Source organism: Rhinopithecus bieti, unplaced genomic scaffold, assembly GCF_001698545.2.
Source record: "Rhinopithecus bieti isolate Rb0 unplaced genomic scaffold, ASM169854v2 scaffold_12086, whole genome shotgun sequence".
Classification (NCBI taxonomy): Eukaryota; Metazoa; Chordata; class Mammalia; order Primates; family Cercopithecidae; genus Rhinopithecus; species Rhinopithecus bieti.
In genome coordinates, this window is record NW_016807466.1 from 2,213,713 (window position 1) to 2,234,600 (window position 20,888).

The 20,888-nt window shown below is 45.0% G+C and overlaps 1 protein-coding gene across 1 annotated transcript in view; it reads right to left on the reverse strand.

The window, feature by feature from the left end:
• The window catches only part of FOXN3 (forkhead box N3), a 479,473-nt gene extending 472,765 nt beyond the window's left edge, over positions 1-6,708 (reverse strand). The window contains exon 1 of the mRNA XM_017882286.1: positions 6,560-6,708. The gene's annotated coding sequence lies outside the window, so the exon portion shown is untranslated. The remainder of the gene's footprint in view (positions 1-6,559) is intronic.
• Positions 6,709-20,888: the final 14,180 nt, after the last annotated feature.

Below are 20,888 nucleotides of genomic sequence, written 5' to 3' on the forward strand. Positions count from 1 at the left end.
GCCATTCTAAATATTGAATCTAGTCACAAGAAACAACACGATGGCCTTAATTTAGAGACATTTATTCAATAGTCATTATAGAGTCACTGTTTTATTTTAAAGGCTGCAAAAGTATTCAGTTTGCTGAGTTAGGAATTTCAGAGTGCAACAAGATCTCTTAAACTGGCTGGGTGTGGTGGCTCGCACCTGTAATCCCAGCACTTTGGGAGGCCGAGGTAGGAGGATCACTTGAGTTCGGGAGTTTAAGACCAGTCTGGGGAGCATAGGGAGACCCCATCTCTACAAAAATAAATAATTAGCCAGGCATGGTGGTACACACCTGTGGTCCCAGCCACTCAGGAGGTCGAGGTGGGAAGACTGCTTGAGCCCGGGATTTCAAGGCTGCAGTGAGCCCTGACTGCACCACTGCACTTCAGCCTGGGTAACAGAGTGACAGAGTGAGACCCTGCCTCAAAAAAAAAAAAAGAAAGAAAGAAATCCGGGCACAGTGGCTCACGCCTGTGATCCCAGCACTTCGGGAGGCCGAGGCGGGCAGATCACAAGGTCAGGAGTTCGAGACCAGCCTGGCCAGCATGGTGAAACCCCATCTCTACTAAAAATGCATTAGCCAGGTGTGGTGGCACACGCCTGTAATCCCAGCTACTCAGGAGGCTGAGGCAGGAGGATCGCTTGAACCCGGGAGGCGGAGGCTGCAGTGAGCTGAGATCGCCCAGCTGCACTCCAGCCTGGGTGACAGAGCAAGATTCTGTGTCAAAAAAAAAAAAAACTCTTACATTATCTAAAATCTAAACTTGTATAACATACTAAAATTTATCTCCAAGTGGGACCTGCTACTCTCTGAACCTTAAGAAAGTGGCACCTGCAAAGGCACTGCAAAGGTTCTAGGCACACATTTGGAGAAGCCATCTGTTAGCAACTTCAGCAAGGTACTGGTAACTGGCATGTATCCTTCAGTTCAAAAAGAAAGTCCCCCAAACCATGGGAGCTTAATGCTCACTCCCAAAGAAGCACTGCTCCATTATCATGAATACGCCCTGGGACGGTTCTGTTGGTTACACACTCATTCTTCTTTGAAACGCAGGTGGGAGGAGGAAGGAGATAGCTTTAAACAGCCTCAACATGAAAAGCGTCAGTCAACACAATTCAATAGTTAACCACGATCATTTCGATCATTTCATCATTACCACAGCCAAGTATTTGGTCCTTATGCTCATTTCATCTTTGTAAAGGAAATATTTTATATATATATTTTTCCCAGCAAAATTGCTGGAAGATCTGTGGCTTCCTGGAAAACTTATTATTTTAATTGTCATCTCTAACCCCATGCAGGTAGTAGAAACATGGCAAGCACAATGAAAGTAACAGGAGAATGTACAGAGGGGTCTGTTCTTTCTGCTTCTATAGACTTCTCAACTGAGCTGCCTCTGAGAAACAATGCAGAGAGGTTGGCTGTGGCCATGAGCAGCACAGTTCTACTATGGTTTGCCTGAATAAAGAGTCTCCTGATTTCTCACCTCCATACCAGGCATAGGTGAATCTAGTGATCGTGAAAATCAAGAGTGGAACTGAAGGGGATTCCTCTGTTTGCCACCCCTAGAAATCCTCAATACTGACAGCTTCTGGGATGGAAGGGGGAAAACTGAGCCCGATCTCAATACTGCCATTTCAGAACAATCTCATCATTGAGGAGATAATGTGAATATATTTGATGATATGCAAATATCATCTGTGTGTTATCATTTTACTCAACACTCAAAACACTACTGAGTCTGCCGAGCAGATTTATATAGCTTGGCAAATTTTCATTTCATGAATGACACTTCATATGAAATTATTTTCACTGACTAATAGAATAACAGTGATAGAACAGATCTTGAGGTGGTGACAGAATAAAGCCATGTATTCCAGCAAAATTATAACCAACGAATCTCAAACATCCCCGTATGATGTTCCTATAATTTATAAATAAAAGGGGCTCTGGTTTATAAGTAACCCCTAAGAATATGCCTTCCCTCTTATTATAGACTGGGCTAGGGCTCTTTCATGCTTGTGGTCAGTCATCTTTTTCTATATGTACATAGGCTTCCTAGGGTACACTGCATCACATCACTAATTGCCATCTTTTCCCTACTCACTATGGGCACAAGCGGCCTCTTAAATTGTCAAGGCAAAAGTTCTCTCTTTCACTAACAGGTTCCAGGGCTCTGCAAGCAATTCCCCAAGGTCTTCTTTAGAGAACATTTTAGGGCCGGGCGCGGTGGCTCAAGCCTGTAATCCCAGCACTTTGGGAGGCCGAAACGGGCGGATCACGAGGTCAGGAGATCAAGACCATCCTGGCTAACATGGTGAAACCCCGTCTCTACTAAAAATACAAAAAACGAGCCGCGCGACCTGGCGGGCGCCTGTAGGCCCAGCTGCTCGGGAGGCTGAGGCGGCTGAAGGAGGAGAATGGCGTGAACCGCGGAGCGGAGCTTGCAGTGAGCTGAGATCGCGGGCCACTGCACTCGCAGGGCCTGGGGCGAGAAGCGAGACTGCGGTCTCAAAAAAAAAAAAAAAAAAAAAAAAAAAAAAGAGAGAACATTTTAGAAGCAGTGGTTTACAAACTGTGTACACAGTTGTACTGGGTTCTAGAGTGTGCCCTGGGCATAACCCAGGTGACAACAGCAGGCTCTGGGCTCCTAGATCCCTCAGAGCAGCTCTGTTTTTATTTGACTCATACATGAGGGTCTTGCATAAGATTCTATTTTGTGCTAAGTATAAAACAAAAATGATGTCTACGAAAATGTGTGCAATCCATTGCAAGAAATGGTTCTGTCTCCCTCAGGCACTCTTAACCTCCCTCACCAGGCTGCTCTCTGCAAATGGAGGAGGATGCATTTACTTTCCTTTAAAGAAGCTTACCCTTTTCTCCTCTTCCAGAATTTGAAACATCTATGAATTGAAGCAATTAAATATACTCATTTTCAACATTCAGAAACTAATCCAGACTTCTGCACAGCAAATCCTTTCAAAGTTAAAATTCATTTTTCTCAAGTGTACTATAAACTGGATTTAGCCGACCCATCCCCAATTTCGATTTTTTTTTTTCTATCAGCGAGAATGGCATATACCTGACATGTATTCTTTATGGACCTTTTGTTATAAGCAATGAGAAGAATGAAGCTGCCTCTTTCTCTTTACCTCTCTACACTAATCCAAAATTGACACTGGCATTTGGTTGGTATTCTGGAATAATTATTAGAAATTTGGCATAGCCATCCAAAAACAGCAGCTTCAGTGAGTATGTGAGTAACTAGCTGACAACTGAAAATGAATTGGAATGCTATTGAACATCTTGTTCATTTGTATTAGGAAAATAAGTACCATGATCAATTTTCCTAATTCCAAAACCAGAAAGAAATAAACCTAAATGCCACAGGTTTGCAGAGAATGAATTGTACCCCTCCAAAGCCCCTTTCAAAATGAAGTGTTCTGAGCCAACTATTTGAAAGACAATAGAGAATGAAGGTAGATTCTAGAAACCAACAAATCCCATTCACTTCCTTCAGTTTGTAAAAACAAGCAACCGACACGCTTCCTGCCAAGGAACACACTGGTAGATAAGAAAGCTCCCTACAGGAAATCCTTGCTAGAAGAGACCAGTTGTGCCATTAAACTTAATCTTCTTTACCAAGTTCCAATCAGTTAAATATCTGGGTGATTTAGCATATATTTCATAATCCCATGTTGTCAAATATTTAACTTCTAAAGTACATATTTCTATGGCATACATGCACAATATTAAATAAACATTAAAATAGAGTTAGGACTCTTCTCCTCCCCACTCCCCACGCAATTAGTTGATGAAAATAAGGGAAATTTCCTGCTTTTTAAAAAGACCAAATTGTTAATTGAACAAGTTTTAAAACTGACCATTATTAATTAAGATAAAGCTATTCAATGCTTTAAATTGCCATGACTTGAAGGAAGACATTTCTAAATGAATATCAAGAACAGAAAATCTGAAGACTGCCATTAACAAGATTAGAAAAATATAAGGAATGTATTTGCTTTATATTTTACAAGGTTCAATGTTGATCCTCAAAGTCAAAATTTAGGACAGGGCCTCTTTGGTTATTTTTTGCTTAGCAAAATGAACCGGGGGTGGGNTTGAGTTCAACTTTGAACCCTCTTGTAAACACAAACACCTCATTATAACTTCCCCAGATGACTCCTCATCCACAGGTAACATTCTAACCTTTCTGACTCTCAACAGAGTTTTGCTCTAACAGTAGACACACAAATCAGTTTGATTCCACAATTCAGTGTTCAAATACATTGTTCTCAGCCTTCCCTTGCACAGCTCAGAGGTGGCAAAATGCAAAGTAAGCCTGGGGGCTCATTCTTGGTTTAAGGCTGTTTCCTCAATATTTCCAATAAAAATACAGTTATGAAATCTAGGAGACCACATTTTGGGTTGTTGTTGTAAAATGACCTTGATTTGACAGGCACGATCTCAGGTTTCAACAGATGCTGTGGGAAAGCTTACGGAAGCCAACATGTTCTCCAGGCATCTGTGATGACATGCAGGTTTTGTTTTGTTTTGTTTCTTTTAAGTGGTGGTCATGGTAGAGTATGTATGTGTAGTGGGGGTGGGGTGGGGTTACTCCTCTCGGTTTCCATGACAACCATGTCTCCACTCATCAGTTATTAGATACAATCCACTTCCTGTGTCTAAATTTTTAAGCCAATCAGAAAAGTGTTTATACATTTAACAACTTCTGGGACAGTGCTTCTTTAATGAAATCGCTTGAAAGGCTCAAATGAAGATGTTTACGGTTTGTCTTACAGATACAACATTGCACAATGTTTACTAATTCATATTTTGATATGGTGCAGAATGCCCTTCTTCTTGGATGTGAAATGCATTATCCTCAAAGCAGATGCCACAATCTCTTAGAATAGTGTGCAGGCTGATTTTGATTGTTTTCTTTTCATGGTCTTTTCCTTTCACTGTCACAGTTTTAGACTTAGTGCATGAAACGTGCTAATGCACAGGCACTTAAATTATCAAAGTAATAATACAGTTAAGCATCCATCTACTGATGGTCCTTTTTAAAGACTCAGATCCAAAACCAGTTAGGAATCATTATTCTAAGTTGAACAACTTGGCATCCTACAACTTATGAGCAGAAATCATTGAGAATGTATTGTAAAGTGCTGTATCTATACGTGTAAGCTAGTAGCTTACGTCTGCAAAGAAATTTGTCACCAAAATGGCCTACTTTATCTGGATAGAAACAACAAAAAAATTAAACATAAAGGTATCTCGAGCAAACTGCACCCGAATGAAAAATCGACCCTGCAGAAATCTGTGCACAAGAGGGCTATGTGAAACTACAGCACGATTTTAAAAGAAGGTTTTGGGTGACTGTTTTCATAAGTCTCAATCGAACTGACCAATCAGTGTGAGAGTTAAAGTGGGCTCCAGTCATTCTTGCAGCCTTCAGAGCTCTGCACCCTCCGAGCTGCTCTCCTCTCCAAGGCAGAGCCGGCGATCAATGAAAAACAGGGAACAAAAGGAATATAACAGGATGTCTTCCTTAGCTAAAGAAAACGATTCCCTTTTTCCTCAATGAGCCAGTCGCACCCTGCCTACGACAGCTCCACACGGGAGCTTCCAGCAGACCAGTCCTTTCGGGTGAGGCACATTTTACATTTGCAATCATGTGTCCCAACTGCTAGCAAATGTGTCACCTTAAGCACAGCCTGTGACGGAGGGCTCCCCGAGCCCAACCAATTGAAACTAATAAATTAAATAAATTTATAATCCCACAATTAAAAGCTCCCGAGAAAGATTGCATTTCCCTTCCCCAAATGTCATCCCGGGAGTATAAACAAAGCATGAAAAATAGTCTCTTCAGCCTTCCCAGCCGGCAATCATGGTTTTCCCCTCAAAACAATGTTTCTCCAAAAAGAGAAATCTTATTACCCTCAGTGGAAACTCATCTATAGATGTCATATCAGGATAACCCGTTACAGTATTGAAAAGAGGCTGAAACTGCCCATAGATTTGACACTGTTTATAATTGATAGCAAAACAGTTGCGACAGCAATGCTGTAAACTCTGCCCAGCCAAACAAACTCCACATTTAACACGTTCCTTCCTTGAAAATAAAAGTAACGCCCGGGGAGTCCACAGAAGTGGGCTTCCCTAAAAGTAATTAACAGAATTGCATCAATTATTTGATTATTTTATAAATATCCATTTGTCTGCAATTTTTTTTAAAAAAATTAAAAGCGACTATCCACACATTCCTAAGAAACTTTTTTTTTTTTTAATGAACTTACTTTTGAGACAAAACTAATGAAAATAAGCAACTTGCCATGGCTGGATCTTTCCCATTTGGGCTGCAAGCTATAAATCAATCTGAAACCAGGTGGAAATAGGGGGGCGGACACCTTCAAAAAAATATCAAAGGGTGCCCCAAAATGCAGCAGCCTGAACACGGAGGGCTTCTCGTGGCAATGCTAAACCCGAGCAGATTAGGAGGCAGGAAATGAGCCCCATTTTCGTTACCTTCGATCGCCTGCCCCCCCGCTGCTTCTCGCGGCCGCATTGGGGGGCTGCGGCGACGCTGGACTCGCGGGTGGCCCCGCCGCCGGGTCGCGCCGTCTCCCGGCCGAGCTGCAGCAGATCGCGGCCCGGAACCCCGGGCTCCTGGCGCCCGCGCCCCGCCCGGGGGTCGGCGGCGCGGCCCCACCCGGGCCTGGAGCCCGCTGGTCCTGTTGCGCGCCCGCGCCCGGCCCGCCTCGCGGCCCGGTCTGCAGCCCGCACCGAGGGCAGGCAGCTCCCAGCGCCGCGAGTCCCCGGGCGAGGCCGCCACCCCCTCGGCCCCTTGCGAAAGCGGCCGCGGGGTGTACGGATGAACTGGAGCTTAATTTCAAATCCTGGCACAAGATGTTCAAAAGAAAGACATTGGCTCCAACTGAACTCTTAGAAGGCAGATGCTAGGATCTGCAGCCCCAGGGTAAGCGTAGGGCAGTACCTGGCAGACAGAGGTTTGCCCGGTGCACTGGTGACATTGGCTGTTCACAGACGATGAGACGCGGTACGGGATCGATAAAGATAGATTTCAAAAATATAACGCTAAAAAGAAAAAAGGTTGAAAATGCGTGTGTTTAAAACAATGTTTTAAACTGTTATTCCCAATATTTTCCCCCTGTTGACAGGCCCTTTTGCATTTCGCTTTCTTTTACTTTATAATATGCTCTTTTAAATAACAAAGCCCCATATGGCTAAACATGTAGTCATTTGATTTTCAAAAGACCTCAAAAATTGCATCAAAATATGCACTCATGTATCTCCTAAGAAATCAACGAGAAAGAATTAATGGTGGCATATGGCGTGCCTCATAGAGAAAACTTAATTACAAATTAAAACAAATGCAAAAATTCACAAATTCAGTAAACTGAAAGTAAATTATGATCCTAGATGTATACACAAATCAGCTCATGTACAATTAGGAAGACTGTAAATTCCAGGTTTCTCTTTCACAAAGGGGAAAGGGTGTTTGTTACATGAACTCATATCAGATTCCTCTCGTTTGCCCCCAAAAGAGCTTTCAGCAACCTCTTGGCACATTCATTTACTGCAGCCCACCTGGAAAGCAACTTTTAATCTTGCAAGTGCTCATTTAAGAGGACAATTCTATTAGCCCTTAATTCAAAATAAAAGTGCTTTAGTTCGAAAAGCCTGTTTGAAAGGCTTCAAGACTGGGAGCTTTTTTTCAGTCTTTGGTATCACCAAGTTTGAAGGTCACAATTCTGTAAAACTGCTAATAACAATGGCACTGTGGTTTACACCATAAGGAAAATCAAATATGTGCTTTCTGATTTCTATTTTTGAAGCAGAAAAGTCCCTTTGAAAAGTACTCTTGCCCTCCCCCTTTCCAATTTTAGCTAAACAAGTGTAATGGAAGATTTTTAGTATTAATTAAACATCAAAGGCACTTTCTCTGATGCTGTGTATCCACACAAAAAACTAGTTGTCATATGTTACATTTGTCAATCTTAAATTACTTGCACATACAACTCATGTGATCTTTACCACATCTCTGTGAGAAAGCAGATACAATAATCTGCAATTTTCAAATGAGAAATTGGAGGTCCCAAAAGGTAAACTGACTTGCTCAAAAATCACATGGCTGGTGAGCAGAGCAGCTGGAATCCCATCCTGTCTCTGCTTCCAACAGCCCTGTTTTTTGAGTGCATCACCTGGCCTCCCAACTATCTCTCTGTAAGTACTGCGGAAAATGAAGCATCTGAAACAAAAATGCAGGTAGGTTTTTTTTAGTCATCATTTCTTACCTGTCTCAGAGCAGCAATTTGCCAGCAAGGAAATATGAGGCTTGTTGGAAATATGTTCGTCTCTGCTAAAATGAGAAAGATGGCTAGGAAGACCCACCCACACTGGTCAGATTTCTGTCCTGGAGCTGCCCAGGGCAACCTGGCAGACAGAAAACTTCAAACTCTGAGGCTGAGCAATGCCTCATCCCCCGTACGTCTTTTTGCTCTTTATCAGAAATTAAGAACTGACTCCACTTGACACATGGAGGAGTAGCGTTTTCTCAAATTGAACTTGGGTTGCTATGAGCAGTCCCAGCACCGAAAGGCCTCGAAAACTCTGGAAATTCATATATAAGGTGGCCTATTAGTGGGATCCAGGGTGTCTCTGTCCAGACCTGATGACCCCTGGAACGTTGATGGGTCTCTAGGATATCCCTTCTCAGCCCTCCTGCACCCATGGTAAAGTCAACACCCAGTTCTGTGTGTGGCCGACCCCTTCCTCCTCCTCTCTGCCAAAAGGAAATGTAACTTCTCTGATGATATGTCCTTAAATGCCAGCCAGGTGACGGGCTGGGTGACATTTAACTGAAAAAAAAAAAAACAGAAACATTTCATGCTGAAAAGTGATTCATTCCTTTTCTCGTGCAGTTCACAAGGATGGGGCTAGGCATGGCTATACATTGGAAAACGTGGCTGACCTTCCTGGAAGGATTAAAGCAAAACTTACTTGATGAATTCATTTGATCCCTTTGTTGAAAACTGGTCTAATTACTTTATAGTCACACCATCCATGTGCCTGGCAAATATTGCAAATGCTAGGCTCAAAGCAATCTTAGCCCCAGTAGCAAATGATGAGAAGCTGGGAAGAAATGCTGGTGGTGAGCTGAGTTCACCTCTAGCTCAAAGCTAGAGCACACCAGAAGAGGTACTGGTCAGAAGAAACTGTCATGCATTCATTCATTTGTCCATCCATTCATCCAATTGTGTGTGTATCAAATGTTGAGCAAGGTACTGTTCTAGGCTCTGGGTAGAAAAAATAAAGTGATAGCACACCTATCGTATGGAGCCCACAGACAGGCAAACAATTGCAGTGCAGTGGTACCAGTGGAGCCGTAAAATCATGACACTGGGGATATGAGGGCAATCTGGCTGCGACATCTGTCATCCCATTGATCTCCAGGGTTGATTCAGCTGATCTGGCTGGCTAGGCAGGTGTCCCCTTTCTCCTTCACCGCTCCATCTGCGTCCTTCCTGAAGCTGCGCGCTCCATCGAAGAGGACGACCCTCCCTGATAGAGGAGGACTGGGCTTTGGTCAAGGGTGTATGAATCGCTGTGCTCCCCTGCTAGAACCTCCAAACGGGCACTAAAATCACTGGGGCTCTATATTCAAACACCAACTGCCCTGGTCCTGGGCCAGTTGTCTTCTAAGCCGTTCCAGGCCTGCCCTTTGCTCTGTGTTGCCAGGAGCTGTCTCTGGCAGGATGAGTTTCACAGACGCTTGGGTCAGTTGGTTGGTGGCTGGATATGGCCAGTGAGGGCACTGGAGGAGTGGAGGAAGAAAAGAAGATAGAAGCCAGAGACCATCATTGTGTCCCTCCTGCCTTTGATGGCATCTCTAGCAGTGGCTGCATCTGGCGGAGGCTTCTGTCAGGTGACTAGGCCCTGGGCTCTGGTAACACTGCCACTTCCTGTTAACTGTCCAGCGTGAGGACATTCTTGGCTCTCTGCTGGGATTAGTTTCTGGGTGACTTCCCTGAAATGCATATGAGAGTGGGGAAAAGAAAGTCCCCACTGGAGAGGATATCCTGGGCAAAGGCATGAGTGGATGAAGATGCGAGGCGGGCCAGCGCACTGCCTGGGGAGCAGTGATGCTAAAGTGAAGGCTTCGGATGAGGCCGCGTCTGTAGATGCTGCTGGAGGGGCCAGCAGGATCCAGAGTCCACCGGGCTTTGAACTTGATTGTGATTTCTACATGGGAAACCCCTTTATCTCCCTTTAGCCTTTGCTTAAATGTTGCCTTCCCAATGTCTCTTCCTCCTCCTCATCCTGCTTTTTTCCTTCTTCCCTTTCCCTTACCACTTTCTAATACATTACTATTTACTTATTATTTTTATTATTCATTATCTGTTCCACCACACACACACACACACACACACACACACACACACACACACATGAATAAAGTTCTACAGGGCCAGGAATCTTTGCTCTATTCAATGATAATTTATAAGAACATAGGCCGGGCGTGGTGGCTCAAGCCTGTAATCCCAGCACTTTGGGAGGCCGAGACGGGCGGATCACGAGGTCAGGAGATCGAGACCATCCTGGCTAACACAGTGAAACCCCGTCTCTACTAAAATACAAAAAAAACTAGCCGGGCGAGGTGGCGGGCACCTGTAGTCCCAGCTACTCGGGAGGCTGAGGCAGGAGAATGGCGTAAACCCGGGAGGCGGAGCTTGCAGTGAGCTGAGATCTGGCCACTGCACTCCAGTCCCGGCGACAGAGCGAGACTCCACCTCAAAAAAAAAAAAAAAAAAAAGAAACATAAAACAGTGGACTGGTACATAGTAGGTGCTCAACAAATGTTTTAATGAATGAATAAAGTTAATAATTAAAAAGTTATTTATAGTAGTCAGAGTTCTCCAGAGAAACAGAACCAGTAGGATGTATTTATTATATATAGAGAGAGAAAAAAGGGATTGATTATAAGGATTTGGGTCATGTGATTAAGGAGGCTGACAAGTCCCCAGATTTGCACCCAGCAAGCTGTAAGCCGAGGAGAGTCAGTGGTGTAGTTCCAGTCTGAAGGCTAGCAAACTCCAGACCCAGGAAGAGCTGATGTTTCAGTTGAGTTTGAAGGCAGGAAAAAAACCAATGTCCCAGCTCGAGGCAGTCAGGCAGGAGGAGGTAGTCCCTCTTACTAGAGGGAGGGCCAGCCTTTTGTTCTAGTTGGGCCTTCGGCTGATTGAATGAGGCCCACTCACATTAGGGTGGGTGTCTGCTTTCTTAGTCTACCTATTCAAATGTTAATTATTATTATTATTTTTTTTTTTTTGAGACAGTCTTGCTCTGTCACCCAGGCTGGAGTGCAGTGGTGTGATCTTGGCTCACTGCAACCTCTGCCTCCCAGGTTTAAGCGATTCTCTTGCCTCAGCCTCCCAAGTAGCTGGGACTATAGACGTGTACCCTCATGCCTGGCTTATGCCTGGCTTATCTTTGTATTTTTAGTAGAGATGGGGTTACGCCATGTTGGCCAGGCTGGTCTCAAACTCCTGGCTGCCTTGGCCTCCTAAAGTGCTGGGAGTATAGGCATGAGCCACTGCACCTGGCCTCAAATGTTAATCTTATCTGAAAAACACCCTCACAGACACACCCAGAATAATGGTTACCCAAATATGTGGACACCCCATGGCTCAGGCAAGTTGACACGTAAAATTAACCATCACATTGTAAAAGACTGTGTTTTATCAGGATCATTCTAGAAAGTGTATGGAGGATTATTTAGATCCAAAATGTTTTGGATATCAGAAGGCAGGGTGACTTATTAAGAGGTAACTATTATCCTAGTTCAGAAGCAGACCGGAAAGAATTCATCATTGGTGGCTTCAGATGACCCTTCAGTGACCCATGGGTGATGTGTGATGTTACACACACCGAAGGCATCACACAGACACAACTCTCGGAGGAATCCATCAGAAGTGCAATGCCTAGAAAAGAACACAGTGGATAACTACGGGGGGTCCTGGCTGCTCTTGCAACAGGCCGAGGACAACAGTGTCTTCTGGCCACTTTAACTGCTCAGTTGCAGTAGACACAAAGCAGGGTGGCAACCTGGCTCCTTTTGGGGGGATTTCTCATTCCACGCAATGGTCCTGGTGTTGAGTGGGAACAGGCTTCTTATAGCACGACCGTAGAATTGGGCCCAGGGTGGGCACTTGGCATGCTGGGCACTTGACCCCATGCCAGGACAATTAGGGTCCTCTGAAGTTCCCTAACTGAAGCCAGGGGAAGCGAGGATCCTTCTCTTCACTTGGATTGCCAAGCTTGGGTACCACCAGTAGCCCCACCCTCGGTTTGCAGGCTCAGAAGACGGATAACTGCGCAACTATTAGCCCAAGCATGACGTTAAAACACGAGGAAAGTCCAATATAAACTTTGGATTATCCAAACAAACTTTTTTCCCCTCCATCATCATAAGCAGTTTAGAACAGGCTGTATATATCGCCACCGTTTATATACACACAGGGATGCACCAAAATCCTCACTGTACTGGGAAGATCCCCAGAACACTCCCCAGCTTTCTAGATACAGGTGGTATCAGGTTATCCTGAAAGAAAGATTTTCCACTTGCTTCTTTGTATGCTTCCAATTGCAATAAAATGCCACCCGTCTTCACCCTATGAAGTCACAAGCCTTAACATTCCCCATGAAACCGATAGCCTCACCCTTTTACTAATGCAGGCTTAGGAGATGGTGAAATCACACGTGACTTGGATGTCATTACTTTTACCCACCATTTTATAAGGGATTTATTGCCTCTTAGCGATGACAGCACTAAATCAGTCCTATGAATCTATGCTTGTCAAGAGGAATGGACAAAACTCACTTTGATTCCTTTGTCTCTCTGATATCTATCACATTTATTCCTTCGTTGACCAAACCCAGTAATCTGCCAATGGGCTTGCTTTGGCAATAGTGGCTAATGAGTGACATCTCATCCCCAGCTCTTACAGATCCAGTCATGGAATTGCCCACAGTTTGTGTTTCTCAGACCCCCTTTTCAGTTCTGGCTCAGGCCCTTTAGGAATCATTTATCCTGGGGTCTGACTCCCAAGCAGGGCTGTGAAGAAGGCCTTGAGAGGAAAGTGTGGGGCAGGACGCTGCCAAAAAAACAGCCCAATCTGGCTCTCAGCCAACCAGCTGGCTGCTGCGCGAAGGCCTCTCCCAGCCTCTCCAGACCCTCCTTTGTCTCCCTTAGCCTCCCTTTCTCAGCTGTCTCGCCTCAGGTAATCATCCACACTCTGCACTTCCCCAGCTCTTTTTATTCCCGCATTTCAGATCACTTTACACACGTTAATTAAGCCTTAAACCACTCAGGAAAGAAAGCAAAAGGCGTGTGGGGATGTTTGCACTGCGCTCCTCCCAGCTGCTCTGGCCCAGGAGCAGGCCAGCCGTGGGCCGCCCCACTCCCACCCCGGGAGGAAGGAGAGCCGCAGAGGCTGCCGGAGGCCAGGAGGGCTTCTCCTGCGACACGCAGGGTTGGGGTGTCAAGGGTGGAAACTGACTCCACACATCACAGAACACCCCGTCTCATTGAGAGGCACATGTCATTGTTATGGGACAACCTCCCATGTAGCGGTCACCTGCCACAGTTGATCCAGATGACCTTTGGAAGGTGGGTCCTGGGCAAGACGACTGGTGGAAAGAGGCGGTCTGTGCATCACAGCTGGGTTAGGTGCACTTCAGTCTGTACCGTTGTGGTTGTGATCGTGGGTTTTTGAATCAGAGATGTCTTAGGTCACATCTGGGCTCTGTTGTCCCCCAGCTCAGCTGTCTTCCACATGTTGCTTTGTATCCCAGGCCCCACGGTCGTATCTGCAAAGTGCATGTGACAGTATCCACTACCCTCCCTCTACCTGGATTGTTGTGGAGGATGAAATTAGATCATGCATGCAAAGTATTGGCATGCCTAGTGGTAGATGTTAGAGCTTGTTTGAGCCATCTCTATGTTTAGTCCCAGCTAGTCTGAATTAATGTAGTTCTGCTGTGGCGGTTTGGACCCTCTAGCTCGAATTGGCGCTAAAGTCTGTCATTCACAAGAAATGGTGGGGAAATCCAAATGAAGTCTGTAGTTTAGTTCATAGTCCGTATCAGTGGTAATTTTTTAGTTTTGGTAAATGTGTCGTGGTTATTTGAGACATTAACATTACAGGAAGTTGGGTGAGTGGTGTGGACTCTTCTGTTGTTGCAACAAATGCTCATCTAATAATAACAATAATCTTATGAAAATACATCAAAATTCGTGCTGGCTACACAGCGGGCGTCATACTTCACCTGATATGGTTAGGCTTTGTGTCCCCACCCAAATCTCATCTTGAATTGTAATCCCCATAATCCTCACAATCCCCACATGTCAAGGGAGAGACCAAGTGCAGGTAATTGAATCCTGAGGGCGGTTTCCCCCATGCTGTTCTCATAGTGAGTTCTCACAAGATTTGATGGGTTTATAAGGTGCTCTTCTGCTTTTACTCGACACTCCTCCTTCCTGCCACCTTGTAAAAAAGGTGCCTTGCTTCCTTTTTGCCTTCTGCCGTGATTGTAAGTTTCCTGAGGCCTCCCCAGCCATGCTGAACTGTGAGTCAGTCAAACCTCTTTCCTTTATAAATTACCCAGTTTCAGGCAGTCCTTTACAGCAGTATGAAAATGGACTAATACATTACCTATATTTTTAGTGTACTCTATTAAGATACCTTCATAGTGACCAAAAACATGCCAACTCTTTGTTACCAAAATAAGAGGCAATTTATGTTATCTCTAGTTGTTATCACCACCAAGAAAAATCCCTTGAGTTTTCAGTGTCTACGAGGTACTGTATTGAACCTTCAAATAGCAAATATTACTATCCGGTAAAACCATGACCTGTGTGGCAGTCATTTTAAAGTAGCTGTTTGGATGTAAGATACTTGATAGCCTTACCATTTAAGCCCCCAGTGCTTCCCTTATTTCACAGAAAATGAATGGCTTGCCAGTCAATCAGCTCTGAGCCTTCCCTTTTGGTGGGTGGTGACTAGGAAGAGCAATCTTGTCAAATAACACTGTAGATTATATGCGCTTGCCACTCTGAGTAGTTTTTGAGAGGTTCGTCTTAAAATGCTGAGGATATCTTTTCTTTCCCTAAAGTAATAGGGACCAGATGATTTAAATGCTTTTATGTCCTCATTTCTTAATACCATGCAAATTGTACTCGCAGAGGGTCAGAAGGAGATCTTTCTTCCTTTCTTCCTTTCTTTTTTTCGACAGGGTCTTGCCCTGTTGCTCCGAGGCTGGAGAACAGTGGCTTAATCATAGCTCACTGCAACCTCGAATTCCCCAGGCTCAAGTGATTCTCCTGCCTCAGCCTCCAGAGTAGCTAGGACTGCTGGTGTGTGCCACTATGCCCAGCTAATGTTTCTCATTTTTTGTAAACACAGGGGTCTTGCTATATTGCACAGACGGGTTTCCTGGACTTAAACGATCCTCCGACCTCAGCCTCTCAAAGTACTAGGATTACAAGCATGAGCCACCACACCCAGCCCAGAAGGAGATTTTCATTGAGTGAATGGTGAGTTTTATGAAGAACCTCGACATGGATCCCTCCCACCAAAGAATGTGAACAGACAATGGCTACATTAAGTGAGTTCTGTGAGACTCACAGCTTGAAAACGCAGACCCTCTGTCTTGTCAAATTGCTCAGCTCTCCAGGTGATTGGCGATCTGTGAGGTGTGACTCCTGAATGTAGAGGAGCTACACCTGGACATTTGATTGTGCCTGTTGGCCGAGCATTCATAATCAACAGTTGGGTTGGCATCTGCTACCCGCAGAGCATTAATGGATCCGGGCCTGTGAAGAAGGTTAGGACATAGCCCCAGTTCTCAAGTATGAGAATGACATTTGTCACTCTTTTTAGTTGCCCAGGATGTGACCCCTTCCTGTGCCCGGGGAATCCCCAATCTCAGGAGGCAAAGCCACCCCCGCTAAAACTGGAAATGGCACAGACCACATGCCCACCCTTTCTTGCAGTTGAGAGTACAAGGGACATAACCTAGGTTTCCCCAGCAGCTGGGGATAGGAGGGAGTGGGTTAGTGCTTCATTCAGCAGCCGTAGAAGTGCCAGCAACCTCTATGGCAAAGCACAACAGCATTGGTGTCCATAGCAGGACCATCACCTGCCCCATCTGCGGCATGAATTTAATTTAGGCCTTGATCCAGACTGCATCCTCTTGGAGCTGATCCTCTAGCTCTCTTAAGGATCCTTGTGAGCCACCCACCATCCTGTAAATAAATGCCCTTCCTGCTGGGATCAGCCATGCTCAGCTTCTGTTGACTGACACAGGAGTCTCCTCTCAGAGTCTCTATCTTGGATACCAGTTGCACCAACAAGCCATTATTCTTCCAGCAGTGGCATGATGTTCCTGCTGATCCCTCACTCGTCAAACTCCTCCTGTCATGACAACATACACTTAGGGATGGCGCATCTGTGGCCATGGAATGAGATTTCACTAGTTACCTTGGTTGTTGGTGCTAAGTGAATCAACCAGAAATGTAAGCAAATTTAATCTCAAGTACTTTTCTGCATGGGCAAGATGGGGCATGCATTGATACATGTTTCTGGTAACACTGGTAGGAGTCTTTCTTATGACACCAGAGAATGTAATACAGTAGAGTTTTGGCCAAAAGAAAGAAACGACAATGACAACAACAATAAAAACAACAAAACCCTCCATAGTTACAGGGAAAACATTTTTTGCTATTTTTTAATAGAAAAGGAACAGTTTCAATATTCAGTTTATCTTCTTTTTCCAGCCTCTTTTTTTTTGTGTTGTAGAAATCCCATTGTGAACACTTATACTTCATCCATTGACTAGATGACATGAACTTCATGATAGGAAACTTTCAGTGTGAGATGGATCATCTGGTTTCAAAGAGCAAAGAATTGATCCCTGAAAAGATTGTGAGAACGTGAGCTTCCATTGATAAAAACCAGGAATACAGGTTTTTCCATACACTCCCAGCAACTTAAACGTGGAAGTAGAATAATTTCTTCCAAAACAAGAAGACAAAGATATCGTTAATCCTTTCAATTGCATTACTTTTAGCAGCCGTAAAAATAAGCCCAGCAACAAATACTCAGGGTCTTAAATGAAAGCAGAGTGGATTTAACAGAATTGGAGCAGAAGGCACAATGAAAGTTCCTTTGCTTTCATTTTGAATTTTGTGTGTGTTCAGTTGTCCAGCGACTGTGACTCCATGAGGGAGGGTGATCATCCCTGCGCAGCCGCAAAGGGTAGGGGCCATGGTTTCCACCTTTTTTCCTCCCATGTCTCTGTCAATCTGGCTTCCACTGAAATCACTTTCACTAATGCACTAATAAATCCCCAACGACTTAATCTACCTATCTATGCTGTGTCACACTGCTACTTTCATTTTCTTGCAATTCTTGCCTTTACTGAGCTCTACATTCTTCCTGTTTTCCTTCTCCCTTTCTGGTCAGTCCTTCTCCATCTCTCTCACTGGCTCGTCCTCCTCCCCGCCGCCCCCCAACTTAGGCCATAGTTCTCTCATGAGTTATTTTCTCTTCCATTCCACATGCTTTTTCTTGGTGATCATGTCCATTTTCATGCCTTCTGACAATCACCAGTAACCAATGACCAGCAAGTACATACTTCCTGAATTTCAAATCCCTGTCTCCAATAAGCTCCTGGACCCTTCCACCTGAATATTTTGCTGTCACCTCAAATTCAAATTCAGTGTCTCAGTCTGGATTATTATCATTTTGCTCCAAACCTCGGCTTTTATTGTTTTTTTAGACAGGGTCTTGCTCTGCACCCCCGGGCTGGAGTGCAGTGGCATGATCATGGCTCACCGCAGCCTTTACCTCCTGGGCTCAGGTGATCCTCCTACCTCAGCCTCCTGAGTAGCTGGGACTACAGGCACGCACCACCATGCTCAGCTAATTTTTTGTAATTTTTGTAGAAATGGGATTTCTCCACATTGCCCAGCGTGGCCTGGAACTCCTGGGCTCAAGCGATCTGCCCTCCTTGGCCTCCCAAAGCACTGGGATTACAGGCATGAGTCACTGCATCCGACCAAACCTTCACTTCTTATATTCCTATATTAACTGCCCAGAAAGCTCAAAATTATCCTGAGCATGCCCCTCCCTCCTGTTCCACACTCATTTACCAAATTCTACAGATTCTGCCTTAGAGATTAATCTTAAACCTGGCTCTCCTCTCCATCCTTCTGGCCTTTGCCTCAGTGAAGCCCCCTTCCCCTCTCCATGGCTGCAGTCCCTGACACATCCCCACACTGCTTCACAGTTATCTTGCACCACATGAGACAGACTGCTTGGGCAGCCAAGGGAGGAGAGCTCAAGCAGACCTAGGAGGCCAAGCAGATGGGAGCCAGCAAAGGAACAAAGGTTATCCACGGGGTCAGGACCCTGGGGGATCCTGAGGCTTGAATAGAAGCTATAGTTCTGCAATTGTAGCAAGTCCTGCCTCCAGCAGCAACCAAGCTGATCCCTAACTCCTCCGAGGATTCCCAGGGTAGGAAGGAAGCTGCCCCTGGCCATAGAACTCATTACCCTAAAATACCACCTCAATTCCATCGCTTCCCAGTCCCCAGTCTGGTGATTCCCCATCATCCACAGAATCCATAGAGTACACTTTCCATTTCCCACCAAGTACTCCAGGACCCCGTAATTGTTCATGCAGCTTTGCTGTTGAGTATGTCAGTTACTCACCTAAATTAGCCATTCCCCTCTCTCACACTTAACTATTGACTGTGATTTTCCAGCCTCTGAAATTTGCCTATGCCTTTTCTCCTCCTAGAATCGTGTCCTATAAGTCCTCAAACCTATTTGTTTAGGTCTTATGTGGTTTTTCACGTGTTAAACCAACATATATTTAGAACCAACTAGGGGCCACGCCAATTCCAGCAAAGAAGAGTAGAGGTCTCCCCTCAAGGAGCACTTAGTCTACTGGGAAAGGTGGACAAGGAAAAGGAATTTGCATTACAATGTGATAAATTCCACAGTGATGTTGCCGTTTGATGTCCTGGGAAAACCTTTCTGGGAATCTCTCAAATCTCATCACCATAGAGATGTTCACATTAACTTACAAAGAAACCATTTCTTGTCTTCTGAAACGCCAGGGCTATGATTCTCAACTTTGTTGTACAAAGATTCATCTGGGGCCTGTAGTCCCAGCTACTCCGGAGGCTGAAGAAGGAGAATGGCATGAACCTGGGAGGCAGAGCTTGCAGTGAGCCGAGATTGCGCCACTGCGCTCCAGCCTGGGCGATAGAGTGAGACTCCGTCTGAAAAAAAAAAAAAAAGATTCATCTGAGGGCCGGGCGCGGTGGCTCATGCCTGTAATCCCAGCACCTTGGGAGGCTGAGGCGGGCGGATCACGAGGTCAAGAGATTGAGACCATCCTGGCTACCAGAGTGAAACCCCGTCTCTACTAAAAATACAAAAAATTAGTCAGGCGTGGTAGCGGGCACCTGTAGGCCCAGCTACTCAGGAGGCTGAGACAAGAGAATGGGGTGAACCCGGGAGGCGGAGCTTGCAGTGAACAGAGATCAGGCCACTGCACTCCAGCCTGGGCGACAGAGCGAGACTCCATCTCAAAAAAAAGATTCATCTGGGGAAGCTTTTTTTATACACATTCTCCAAAGTCTCACTTTCAGAAATTCTGATTCAGTCGACCTGAGATTCGGCCTAGGAATAAACATTTTTCATAAACCCCTCAGTGATTTTAATATAGGGGAGGCCACAGGTCACACTTAGAACAACATTGCTAATGCGTTTATTGTTTTTGCAACTCATATACCATACCAGATACTTTCTTGTAGTCTACATGCTTACATGAATGGCTTATCTAGTTTGCTAAATAATAGATCTTTAAGAGCAGAATATTTTACTTATACATCCTTTTTTTGTTTGTTTGTTTTGAGACAGGGTCTGTCGCCCAAGCTAGAGTGCAGTGGCATGATTGTGGCTCACTGCAGTCTTGAACTCCTGGGCCCCAGCAATCTTCCCACCATAGCCTCCCAAGTAGCTGGGACTACAGGCAGGTGCCACCGTGCCTGGTGTATTTTATTTTATTTTTTTTTAATAGAGACAAGATCTCACTATGTTGCCCAGGCTGATCTTGAACTCCTGGGCTCAGGTGATCCTCTCGCCTCAGCCTCCCAAAGTGTTGGGGGTTACAGATGTGAGCCACTATGCCCGGCCTCCTTATACATCTTTATACTCCTTCAGGGCATAAGAATAGTACATGAGTAATTGCATATCTTTTGTACTTCATAAGTCCTTAACAATTTTAGTATAGTCATATTTTGTATTTAAATTTTGATAACTGTATATTGATTTCATAATTTAAAAAAAAAAAAAAAAAGATTGATGTGAGGACATGTTGCTGCTGAGAGGCTAAGAGATGCTAGTGACAAGGTGGGGTGGGAATGGGAGGTGCTCCTGCACCCCAGGGGCCTACACTCTCAGGTGGGCGTGATGCAAACAGGGTGCCTACTGCACAGACCAGCTCAGGGAGGTTCAGGCTGCACTAACATGATGCTGAGAGAATGTCTTAGAAAGGTGCCGTTGGTGGCCGGGCGCGGTGGCTCAAGCCTGTAATCCCAGCACTTTGGGAGGCCGAGACGGGCGGATCACGAGGTCAGGAGATCGAGACCATCCTGGCTAACACGGTGAAACCCCGTCTCTACTAAAAAATACAAAAAACAAAAACTAGCCGGGCGAGGTGGCGGGCGCCTGTAGTCCCAGCTACTCGGGAGGCTGAG